Source organism: Capra hircus, chromosome 1 (assembly GCF_001704415.2).
Source record: "Capra hircus breed San Clemente chromosome 1, ASM170441v1, whole genome shotgun sequence".
NCBI lineage: Eukaryota > Metazoa > Chordata > Mammalia > Artiodactyla > Bovidae > Capra > Capra hircus.
This window is the reverse complement of record NC_030808.1, coordinates 78,890,812-78,903,356: the sequence shown is the minus strand read 5'-3', so window position 1 is coordinate 78,903,356 and position 12,545 is coordinate 78,890,812. Positions and strand designations below refer to the sequence as shown.

The 12,545-nt window shown below is 49.3% G+C and overlaps 1 protein-coding gene and 1 long non-coding RNA gene across 5 annotated transcripts in view; one reads left to right on the top strand and one right to left on the bottom strand.

Annotated features, from left to right (window-relative positions):
- LOC108635822 lies at positions 617 to 1,835 on the bottom strand. Of its 2 annotated transcripts, none has more exons than XR_001917931.1 (2): positions 1,502 to 1,835; positions 617 to 1,210 (listed from the first exon to the last, which is right to left on the bottom strand). It is a non-coding gene; the product is annotated as an uncharacterized LOC108635822 (long non-coding RNA). The 2 variants fall into 2 exon arrangements; XR_001917930.1 differs by having other exon boundaries at positions 1,497 to 1,593.
- Positions 1,655 to 12,545, top strand: part of LPP (LIM domain containing preferred translocation partner in lipoma) — a 739,124-nt gene continuing 728,233 nt past the window's right edge. The window contains exon 1 of one of the 3 annotated variants that reach the window (XM_018046708.1): positions 1,655 to 1,754. The gene's annotated coding sequence lies outside the window, so the exon portion shown is untranslated. Of the gene's footprint in view, positions 1,755 to 1,892; positions 1,928 to 3,310; positions 3,462 to 12,545 lie in introns of those variants that run through there. The other 2 variants (XM_018046713.1, XM_018046723.1) reach the window with 2 other exon arrangements.

Here is a 12,545-nt window from a genome sequence, read left to right as displayed (position 1 = left end):
TTGTATGAATAGATGAGAAACTGAGAGCAAGAGAGATTACTTTGGAAGCAGAAATGTGTGAAGTCAAAGACTTTGCACAAAGAATATGCTTGATAAATGGTTAAGTGCAAAAATATGTGTTTCTGCATTTGTTTAATTCTTGGTTTGAAAAAAAGAGAAGTCACACCAAATCCCAAAAGAACCAAGTTTTGGAGATTTCATGAATTAGTAACTCATGGTGTACTCTCAACGTTTATTAATATGAATCAGGAGATCAGGGCCTCCTCCCTGGGTGGAAAAATCATGGGATCAGTCAGGTGACCTAGACACCAGAGGTGGGTTCAAGTTGCTTGCTGTTTTTGTGTTGGGTAAGTTATTTTGCCTGACTTTTTTACGTCAAATATCAACGATGGACTACATTTTGTTTTATGAAGACCTTATAAACCTGGGAGAATGTGCTTCTATAATGTGCGGGGGTGAGGAATGATTAGTTTAGACCTCAGGAAGCAGGACAGAAGTACAAGGAAACGAGTCTCCAGCCCTGGCGTGCCTTCCAGGCAATGCCTAATGCACATTATAGGCCCCTCACATGGTGCTCACATTTACAAATATCGGAGCAAAAAGTCCTACACAAACCTTCCAAGAACGGTCTTGCCTTTATTCAAACTAATTCACCCAGTTCGTAATTTTTTTTGAAGTTATAAGCACAAAGTTTGGGTTTCTGGATAGGGCTGTGAAGTAAATTCCAGGGGTTCGTTTATTTGAGCACTGGATGGAGGGAGTTGCCTTGAAGCAACTAATCAGCATGGCTATGCAGGGCTCACTGGCAATCAGAACCTTCCAGGAACTGACCGCGTACGGGGCCCGGGGAAGCTCCGAATCTCTTCCCAGGGTGGTCCGCGTTGCCCTCTGACATCCAGCCCGCTGACTGGTCCGCGGGAAGGAGGGAGTCGGGCCCCTGCCTGCAGACAGGAACATAGCTGGGAGACTGAGCATCCGGCTCCCGCACCGGGATCTGTGGCGGGCATGACCTTGCACGAGTCGTTTCTCTTCCGAGAGCTTCAGATTTCCCGTGTGAAGTGGACGGGCTGGAAGTTGGTCGGGGCCAGTTCCGACATCCAGTACGTTTGAACCTTGCTGGGAATCCGGGGCGGGGCTCACGAGCGAGATCTCGCAGGGGGATTCCGCCGCAGAGCTCGTCTACCCAGACTCAACTCCCTAGTCTGGCGCCCTACCAGTGGACGCAGGTTCCCTCATTTTTTTCAGTAGTCCCTCGCCCCGGCCGCTTCCTCCTTCCACGTCTCCTTCCTCTTCCTCCAGGGCAGGCAAAGGCCCCACACCTCCCTCTTTCCCTTCCTCCACTGCAAGCTCCCCGCGTTCCCCGCGTCTTCTCTTCCTCCCAGGAAATCCACCGCCCTCGATGCACCCACCTTGGGGCCGGGCCACGGGCCCCGAGGTGGGCGCCCCCTCCCCCGGCGGCGAGCGCCGCGGCCCCGCGGGCACCCGCCTTCCCATACCTTACATGGACAAATGCGTGCAGGCAAAGTCAGGAATTCAGGCCCCTGACGTCAGCCTCCAGCTCTCAGGGCACCGCACGGGAGACCGAGGGGAGGGGGTGGGGACGGTGGGAGGAAGGAGGGGGAAAGGCACCAACCAGCAGCCGCTCCAGCCTTGCCGAAGTTTCACTTTTTGTCTGTGGGTTCGCTCCCGGGCCCCGCGCGAGCTTTCCCGGGATAAGTAGCTTTAGCGAGCGGGGGAGAGCCGGTCGCTGCAAGGTAAGGGCTGGCTGCGCGGCCCGGGGCGCGGGGCGCGGTGCGGGGCGCGGGGCCGGGCCTGGCCGGGGCTGGGGACAATGGGAGGGGGAGTGCCCGGCACCTCCTCCTTCGCTGCTGCCTCCGCCTCCAGCCGCCGCCGCCGCCGCCGCTGCCCCGGCCGCCTCCTCCCCGAGGTATTGTTGCAAATCCTCCTTCCTTCCCCTCACCCTCCGCCCGCGGGCGCCTCGGGAACCCCCAGCCCTCCCCGGCAAGAGCGCCTCCGGGGTGGCAGGAGAGCCGGGCGCAGGGCACCCAGCGCGCGTCCGGCCCGGGCCGCAGGGCCCGCGGTGCGGAAGTGCTGGCCGCGGCGCGAGCACGGGGTGCACGCGTGGGGGAGGGGGACCCCGAGTTTTTTGGGAAGCCTCGACCGGGGGCTGGGCGGGCTTGGAGGCCTTCCCTGCGCGCCCCCTGCCCGGGCTTTTCAGGACTCCCAGGGGGCGGGGCCACACCCAGCAGCTCTGCGCTTTCGCGGAATCACAGTTGTCACTGGGGAATTGGCCTAGGAACCCAGGCATCAAGCTCCCCCATTTCCCAGCTGGGGCAACTGAGGCCTAGAGAGCTGAGTCTCCCCAAAGTCGCTCACTAGAGGCAGAGCCGTAACTAAAATAAATGGCTCCCGACTCCTGGTTCCTTTTCTCCAAGCAGTTCTCCAGCACTCGCTGTGTGCCGCCCTGTGCTGGGTTATTGGATCCAGAGGCGTTTAGGGCCTAGACTCTGCCCTCAGGAAGCGTTCAGTCAACCAAAGAACCAAACCTGACCCCAGACAGAAGGTGCTAAGTCCAGGGGAAAAGGCGCGGGGCGGGGCTTGGAGACAGGAGTTTGGTCTGGTCCTTCATGAGGGATAGGAGGCTTTTGAAGGATGAAGGGTTTTTCTGAAGTTAGTAACTAGGGACAAGGAATGAGGGCATGAGCCGGAGGGAACTGCAGAGGCAGAGAAGACTCAAGTGTGGAGAGTGGAGATGAAGCTGTAACTGTTACTGTGCTGGGGGCACGGCGTGGGGCAGCGTGGGCACATAAAATGGGATAATCAGTGGAACTGTGCTTGAGTGCACTTGGACAGAAGGGTGTCTTTGGGATTTTGGGGTGCTGGTGGAGCTGAAGGATGTTTCTGGCTTCCTTTCCCTTCTCAGTGATCCACTGCCTGCTCACCATGAACACAAAATGCAAAAATTTAGCTTCACCTTTGAACTTCTTTTCTAGTACCAGACTCATTTAACTTTGTATCCAATCCCCTCTATCTTTCTGTCTCCTACCCCCCTTTCTAAATTCCTTGCTTCCCAATAAACCTCATTTTCACTAAGGTGTTTAGTGACTTAATGGCCTACCTCTTTGAACACAAGAGCATTTTAAGAAAGCCTTTAAGTGGAAAGGGAAAAAGCAGCTAACACCCTCTTCCCTCCAACTCCCCTCCCCTCCTTCCTCACCACCCCTTGCTCTTACAGATAGGGAAATATAAATAAAGGCTCAGAGAAGGTGAGTGCCAGTACTAAAGTCTACAGTAAAGTTTGGTAGCTGGTGGGAGGCCAGAACTCTCAGTAGGGTTCTTTGTATCCCATGACCAGCCTTCTTCCTTTAGGGTCTTTGTCTGCACCAGGGTCAGTCAAAAGGTTGCAAGGCAGACTTCCAACCTCAGCACCCAGGCTTTAGAATCTGGAGTATAGATTCTAGGTAAGAAATATGTAATTGGGGTTAGCTGTCTGGACAGTGAGGGTGCCCTTGGGTCAGGCAGCCACGCAGTGTCGTGCTCCTACACAGTGGGTGGGCCTGGACCTGGCTTCGAGGATTGGCAGGAGGAGAAACTGCTATTGAGCTGGTTACTATGATTGGGACTGACAGAGTAGGACCCTTCTTGGCAGGACATATTCCAGTGAACAGTCAGTTCCAGACAGTGGTTGATGGGAGAGGAGGCTTCATTATGAAGGTCCTTAAAAGTGCCAGGCATGGATATGACTTGAAGTCATCATTTGAGGGTTTTGAGCAGGCTGGGACATGTGCTAGAAGGGAGGAACTGGCACTGGGTAATCCTCTGCCGCCCATTCCAGTGAGAGAGGCAATAATCTGGCCTAAGAATTATCAGTGAGTGTTTGCTCATTTACTCCACATATATTACTGCTTACTACATGCCATTGGCAAATGTGAAAATTTTATGGCAGATTCTTTATTTTATTGAGACAGATACCTTGTATTTCATCAGAAAAAATATACTTTTTCACATTTTATATCAGTGACATTGGGTTGTCTTATAATCACAGATGTATCATAGTTGAGCAGATCATCGTCCTAAGTTGATAACGGTGTATTTTACCATTGACAGCTTAGAGCTGATAAAATTTGTTAATCATATCCTTTATGAATGTACAGTGCTGTGCACTTTATAAAAGTTTCCCGTCAAATATTCCATTTGAATCTCAAAAATCCCCTGAGAAGTGGGCCTGGTGACCCTGTTATCTCAATTTTTTCTCTTGTCTGAGGTCATCCAGTTAATTAGAAATGAACTCAAAATAACAGCCCAGAACTTTGACTCTGGGTGTTAACATGTGACTACCCTGCAGTGGAACTAGCATGGGTTAATTGGGAATAGGAAGAGTCAGATTGAATTTAATTTCAGAACTATTTTGGGGGGTTTTGACCAAGGGCAGAATGTAACTCACAATGACTGGGAGGCTCTGTTAGCCCAGAGATTTAATGCATTAAATAGAAAATGGGCAGGGGGATAGAAGATGCCAGGTAACATAATAAAAACAGAGGATGGAGCGCGCTGCTATTTTTACACTGAAAGGAGAGGAGCAATGGGTGAGGCACATGGGTTCTGGAGCCTACCTGCTGTGAAGCAGGAACTGGCTGGCCCTATGAATACAAAGATTAGGAGGACATGGTCGGTCCCTGTTCTGGGGGAGCACCTGTGTGTGTGCGTGTGTGAGTGAGTGTGTGGTACTGTACTAGGGGTATGTTTTGGTTGCACTGAAGTAGTTCAACCTCAGGGAAGCTACCAGAAGGAGTGGTACCTAAAGAGAGCCTTTAGGGTCTATGGGGTCGCACAGAGTTGGACACGACTAGCCACAGCAGCAGCAGGAGTTGCCTAAGTGGAAAAAAGACAGATAGAGATGAACCTGTTAGGTGTATGCTAACAGATGTAGGAAAGAAGGCCTAAGTATGAATGGCCAGCAGGAACGGAGTGGTGGGAAATGGAGAAATGGGAGGACTTTCATTTTTTTGGTAAGCAGATGTAAATTTATCTTGTGGGTTGTAGGGGCCATTATGGGGTTCTCTAGACATTCTCATGAAAACAAGGCCCGTTAAGGGCTCTGGAAGCATCTGTGGGATTAGGTATTGGGATGGTAACCACAGGAAGAAGAGTAACACATTTAGTAACTGGTTGAATGGAGCTGGTGGGCTTCCTGGTGGCTCAGATGGTAAAGAATCTACCTGTAATGCAGGAGACCCAGGTTCGATCCTTGGGTCAGGAAGATCCCCTGGAGAGGGGAATGGCACACCATTCCAGTATTCTTACTTGGGAAATTCTGTGGACAGAGAAGCCTGGCAGGCTACAGCCCATGGGATCATGGGATCATAGAGAGCTGGACACGACTGAGTGGCTTTTACTACTACCGCTGAGTGGAGCTGAGGCTTTGACCCGCGGCAGTATTCAGGACTCCTAGCTCAGCTTGTGCATTGATGGGTGGGGACTTTTCTTGGAATCCAGCATTGGAAGGCTGCACCCAGATGGAAGAAGTGAGTTGGGAGAGGTGAGGAAAAGGTAGGCAGAGTTGTGGTGCATGCACAAAGCTCTTATCTGGGTGGACATTCACGGTCTTAAAGGCGTGCGTGACGCAGAGGTGGAAAAGGGACGAAGAAACGGAAGTGTGATGTGGGAGTCTGTTGTAGAGGGCTTAGATGTGTGGAAGAAAACGGCGGTGGCTTCTTAAGGCAAGTCACAGAAATGGGAAAGGACACTGATAAATTGATGAGGACTTCACCTCTCCTGACTTTCTACAAATAGGGTAGGTGGCCGGCCATGGGTTAATGGGGTTCATGCTTGGAAACTGGTAAACCACAGAACTGAGGCTAGAAAACACGTGATTTTTGATCTGTCTTAATAATAATATATAAAATTTTTGCCTACTTACTGTATACTTACATAATTCTCATACCGATTCATCAAAGTAGGTTTGATGATTATCAATCTCATTTTGCAGATGAGTAAGTGAGTGTGGTCAAATAAGATTTGTTGTTGTTTAGTTGCTAAGTCGTGTCTGACTCTTGCGACCCCATGGACAGTAGACCACCAGGCTCCTCTGTCCGTAGGGTTTCCCAGGCAAGAATATTGGAGGGAGTTGCTGTTTCCTTTTCTAGGGGATCTTCCCAACCCTGGAGAAGTTCAGCCTGGAGAGTTCAACCCTGGATTGAACTTGCTTTTTCTGCGTCTCTTGCATTAGCTGATTCTTTACCAGTGAGCCACTAGGGAAGCCGTAAGTAAGGTTACATAACCCCTAAGTGAAATGGCCGAGTTTTGAACCTTTCCCTGATCTACAGCCTCTTCACTACTTTCTTCTTTTTCCACAGAAGGAAAAGTGCAAATTGTGGATGAAAAATTAATCAGTCGATCTAAGAAAGGATTGGAAAATTTTATTTGAGCCAAATTTGACGATTATAACTTGAAAGAGCATCTCAGAAAGTTCTGAGAACTATTTTGCCTGTTAGAAATCCTCTGTCCACGGAATTCTCCAGGCAACAATACTGGAGTGGGTTGCCATTTCCTTCTCCAATTAGAAATCAAGGCTCAGTTTTCTAAGTTTTTTGAGACAGAGGGCTGTACGTCACATGATGTATTATCGACAGTTAATCCAGATCTAAGCATCGTCCTGGTGGGTCATGTGAAACCTTACCAGATCAAGGAGGAATGTTATCTTGTAAGGAGTTGTCTCCTTGGTGCTAGGAGAATGTTGCTCTTTACGGTTGAGCAGGTATTCCTGCCAATGGGGGAGGTCTGGTTGAGGCACAGTGCAGAAGCATAGTGCACATGGAGGGGAGAGAAGGCCAAAGGGCAGAGAAGAATTTCTATGTTTACATTTCTCTTGCCATGAAATATGAATTTTGTTTCACAGAATCACCATCGTCAGGGTTCTTCGTCAGATTTTCACTCAGAACTCACTTTCACCGGGCCTCAGTGGGATCATAATCGAGGGTTTCCCTGGGCCAGCAGACTTTTCACTTCTGTGCTGATGCTGCCCCAGCCAGGGAGGAGTAGAGGGTAAAGAGCTGGGATGATGAGCTTAAGATGATGGCAGTGGTGGTGGTGGTAGTGGGTGGGGATCAGGAGGGCTTTTGTTACTCTTTGGGCAAAGGTGGGTGTTGTCAGATCTGTGTTTCAGAGAACCTTGGTGGCAGAGTCACAGCAGGTCAGGGCCAGAGATGGGGACACCGCTTAGGAGGCTGCTGAAATGTTCCCGGTCGGGAAATGCCGAGCCTGCATCAGGTCAGCAGAGAGGGAAAAAGTTGTTTGCTGTTGGAATCTTATCAGGGAGCTTAGTTCCTATTCTTGTTCTTCCAATTATTTGCCAGCTTATCAGCCTTGACTGAAACAACTGTGTTATGGACACCAAAGCTTGTAGGCAGCAGAAGTGGCAGGCTGGCACGCAGCTTATGCCTTAGAAGTGAGGACTGGGGTCTTGATGGTCAGAGGGACCCTATTCCTCCTTTTGCCAGTGAGGAAACTGAGGCCCCAAGGAAAGCACGGAAGTGCTCAGTCACACCCTTGTCAGCTGAGCTGGAGCTGGGCGTGGCCCTTACTCTCTTTCCTGTCTTCTTTCTTTCAAGGGTGTTTTTGATTCTCTTTTTGCTGAGCCTGGCTGGACACATTCCTTCCCCATTCCACCCCCACCCCACTCCCAGCCCCAGGGGCTTTGCTTGGGAGAATTTGGGAGGGAATATAACTTGGAGATCCTTGTTACTGGGCTTGAACTTTGCTCTTTGCCCTTAGAAAACAAAGTGATTCAGAGAGTTCAGTTTCGGTGTCCTTGTGGTTTGGGGATTTATTTCTTTTTCTGCCAGTTATGCCCGTCACTTGTTTGCAAGAACTGAGCTTCTGATTCCATGATAACTTCAAGGTTCCTTGTCTGTGACCGTCCGCAGTCCCATTCCTTTTCTAGTTCTACTTATTTTTGCTTGCCTAAAGGTTTTCAGGCTGCCAGTATTAGATCCCTTACAGGGTAGATCCTGCTCTTTTTTCTTTCTGCCTTAAATCTGTCCATCACAACCCATCTCATAGAACCCATTAGCATTTCACAGCCTTCGGAGCACTTTTTATGTGGTGAATGTGTTTTATGGTTGTTTTTATTACTTAGCTCCCAATTGCTATCCAAGAGATGGGTCGGCAGGATCAATCTTGTCTCCCAGAGCATGGGCAAAAGTTCAGTGGTGAAGAACCTCTGGTGGGATGCTTTAGTGGTAGTGTGAGAATCAGATCCCCAGCTAAAGCTCCTGTCCTGCTCCTTACTTCACTTTTGCTGGTGAGCAGGAGATAATTGATGTGAAAGTCCTGAGCAAGGCGTATGCTCAGGTGAGAAACTGTTATTATTTCATAATGCGCTAATTAGGAACAGTAGCTGCCGTGTCGGTGCCTTCGGAAGGCAACTGAGAATCTGGTTGGAGGCCCCAGAGGGGTCTGAGGGTCTGGGCTTCAGATGCTATCATTTCAGCAGTACCATCACCAACTTGGTTTTAGGGGTAGGAAAACCAAGACCTATGTTTGAGCCACCCATTAGCCCTGTGATCTTAAGCAAGTTCCAGAACATCCCTGAGCCTCAGTTACCTTTGATTATAGATCGTATGATCTACCCCAGTGCTAAACGGTTGTGTAGTATGTAATGTGACTGTGAAGTGTGCACATGATCAGTCACTCAGTCGTGAACAACTCTTTGTGATCCCCTTGACTGTACCAGGCTCCTCTGTCCATGGAACTTTTCAGGCAAGAATTCTGGAGTGGGTTGCCGTTTTATACTCCAGGGGAACTGCCCAACCCAGGGATTGAGCCCAAGTCTCTTCTGTCTCCTGCACTGGTAGGTGGATTCTTGATACATGTGGCTAATTTTTGGTGCCCAGTGAAGTGTCTAGTCCACAGGAATGGCACCTTGTCCTCCTAGAGCAGACTATGGGATTTAGACTTGGGAGGCTGCAAGTTCAAGTCTTAGCTGTGCTACTTAATGGAGGGTGCTCCCTGGGAAAGTGACAGGCGATTTGGTGTACTGACTTACTCAGTTTTAGACATCTTGTTCATGAAGGTACCACTGTTGACAAATGTCAGGTTGCAAAGTGGGGTGAGTGCCACAGACATTCACAGGCACTTCCAGGCTGTACAGAGAGATGGTTTGTCACCACTGAATGGTTGTCCAGTGTTTCTTCTCCATTGTGACCATCCCAGCCTCTCTCGGTTTTTAAATTTATTTTTATTTAACTTTTTTTAATTTGAGAAAAATCAGGGGCTTTCCTGATGGCTCATCAGGTAAAGAACCCTCCTGCAATGCAGGAGACTCAGAAGACTCCAATTGGATTCCTGGATCAGGAAGATCCCCTGAAGAAGGAAATCCCGTGGACAGAGGAGCCTGGTGGGTTACAGTCCAAAGGATCACAAAGATACAACTGAGCACGCACGAGTATCATGAGCTGATATCTATTGGTTTGTGGAAGGGGATCACTTAGGAGCTCTTAGTGGGGCAGGTCCACTTTGTCTTCACCATCACAGACTTTTGGCAGCGCGGGATGGCGGTCTCTCTGCACATCTGGGCAGTACTTCTTCTTTCAGATCACATCCCAGATGCTGCTGAGGATGACCCAGGCATTCTCCTTGATGGTGGTCCATGCATAGGTGGTCTGCTTTCCGTGGCCGTATCTTGCTTCATCGCTGCTGCGACCCCTTGGCCGTCTGCTGCCGGCTTCACATCCACAGTCTTTTGGTTAAAAGAGTCCGTTACCGTGGAAGCAGTTGCGGGCCTGTAGGTTCCTGGGTTTGGCGCTATGCGTCCATGTTCCTCTCCAGGGCGAAGCTGGAACATGACCAGCCTGCTGACCAACCATTGCCTAAGTGCGGCAGCTCCTCTTGCAGAGACAGAGACCGAGGCCCGGCCGGGTCTGGGCCTCTGTTGGGTCTGGTTTGTGCCCTGCTCCTCTTGCAGCCATTGCTCTTGTCCGTCTTCTCATCAAAGCCCCCTGTAGTTCACAGGGAACGCTGGTACTCAGGGGCTGTTTCAGACACTTGGGTGGGAACCTTTCATGGGGCAGGGAAGCACGGGGAGCACGACAGAGCAGGGTTGTTTCACTCAGGTTCACCTGAATCCAGAAGTTCACTTAGGCTTCCTTCCATCCCCACTGTGGGCAGTTTTCCCGACATAGCCATAGTCAGCATTCCTTAGTCACTCAGGCCATCAACCAGCAGCTCTGTTGCCATGGTGCAGAGAGCTCCAGGAGTGAGAGGTGCCTACCCCATTCAGAGATGGTTGCGGGCATGTGTCCTGCCAGTTCCTTGGCATTTTGGGGAGCCTGTTTTATTGTTTGTTTGTTTTAACGTATTTATTTGGCTGCACTGGTTCCTCGTTTTGGCAGGTAGGATCTTTGATCTTCATCACAGCATGTGGAATCGTTTAGTTTTGACATGCAGACTCTTACTTGCAGCACGTGGGATCTAGTTCCCTGACGAGGGATCTAACCTGGGTACCCTGCATTGGGAATGCTGACTCTTAGCCACTGGACCACCAAGGAAGTTCCTAGGAGACCACTTGTTGAACTCTAAGGGAATCCTGCTCTTAATGTTAGTCCCAGTTTCCTGTCTGTAAAAAAGGACTGTAGCAACAGTGCTTGCTTCAGAGGTAGAGGGACCATACTTTCTGGTTTTCCCAGGACATCCCTGGTATGCCTGTATCCTGGTGTAGTAGTAAGAGTATTTCGCTCTCAGAGGTGTTCTGATTGAAGGTTACCCTACTTGTTAGTACTGAGTAGGGTTGTGTAGGTAGTATGTATAAGGGTAGGCCTAAAGTAAAACGCCAAGAAATGTTTTTGTCAGAAGAGATGCTATGTACTCAAGTAATGTTTGTTCAGTGAACTAGTTTTATAAAGGTTAAGTTTGAGGATATTTGAAGGGAAAGTCTAGCTTGTAGGCAGTTAGACTTTATTAAGGTTGATAAAAATGTGCTAATACCTGTTTAGAATATAAGGAAGTGCCAGGAGAGTGGTGTGGATGGACTACTGCAGGTCTCTGGAAGGTCTGCAGCAGCTTGTTGGAGGGGCTTGGTCTTGAAGTAAACATTGAGGGACAGAAAGGCTTCGTCCAAGATTCCATGGGGCCGCTAAAATTGCTCTGGGTGCTTATAGCTAAGAAATAAGATCGAATCTTTGCCCAAGTGTGTGTTTTATTTATTTTTTATTTTTGACCATGTAACTCCAGGGATCTTAGTTCCCTGATCATGAATTGAACCCAGAGCCCCTGCAGTAGAAGCTTGAAGTCCTAACCATGGGATCTCCAGAGAATTCCCCAAATATGTATTTTAGCTGGGTTTTTTAATCTATTATTTTCCATCCAGTAGCCCACCTTCATGAAGATCTGTAGCTGTAAGTGTGAAAGCCGAGTGTGGCACCAAGTCCTGTGCCAAGAGGTCACCAGAGTAACCTATACTTATTCTTCTAATGAATTTCCAGAGAAAATGCTTCTTGTTTAATTCCCAGGAAGAAAACAAAAACATGAAAGACAGTTGGCACCTGGAGCTTCTGTTTTGTTTGGTATGAAAACCAGTCCTTTTCAGGAACTGGAGGAGGGAGTTGCTACCCTCAAGGGCAGGGTGTGCCCTGACTCGTGGGAAAGGCAAACTGTGCAGTGACCTGGAGGGTGAGGAGACCTGTTCTTAGAACGAGGTGAAAGTCAGGTCAGTTTGCCTGTATTCTGGTGGTTTCCAAACTGGATTTCTCTTCTTGGCTGCAGTAATTTCCCTTGGAGACTAGGAAGGTGCCAGTAAATGACAGCTGGATGGGACCCTCAAGACCCCTCTGTCTATTGGTTTGATGCATTTGTGTGTTCATTCATTCCACACCAGATGCCAGGTGTACCTGTGAATGAATGAGTGAAACTCTGGTCTGGATTTAGGGGATGGAAACATGAATGCTGTGCCATCCCTGTCTCCAGAAGTCAAGAGAGGACGTAAAAGTATCTGCAGAAAATGTCTGGTGGCTCTAACTGAGCGGTGACTAACTCTACGGACTCCAGGGAAACTTCACAGATTAAAAAGTGTTATTTGATGGAGCCTTCGAGGATGAATGGGGATTTGTCTAGTGAGATAGAGGAGGAGAGGATCATCGAGCAAGAGAAATAACATGAGTAGGTGAGAAAGCGCATGTGCCGTACTGTGGGCTAAGTTGCTTCAATGGTATCTGACTCTTTGCGACCCCATGGCCTGTGGCCCGCCAGGTTCCTCTGTTCATGAGAGTCTCCGGGCAAAAATACTGAAGTGGGTTGTCATGCCCTCCTCCTGGGGATCTTTGTGATCCAAGGACTGAACTCATGTCTCTTATGTCTCCTGCATTGGCAAGCTGGTTCTTTACCACTAGTGCCGTGTGGAAGGCCAAAGTGCATGGCACTTGGAAATTGGAAATTCCAAATCCTTGGAAATTGGATTCACTGCGGATGGACTGCAGAGTAGAAAGGCCATGGAGATGAGGGTGCAGGGATGGGCTTAGGTTGAGAAAGGTCTTGATTGCTGACTGAGGACT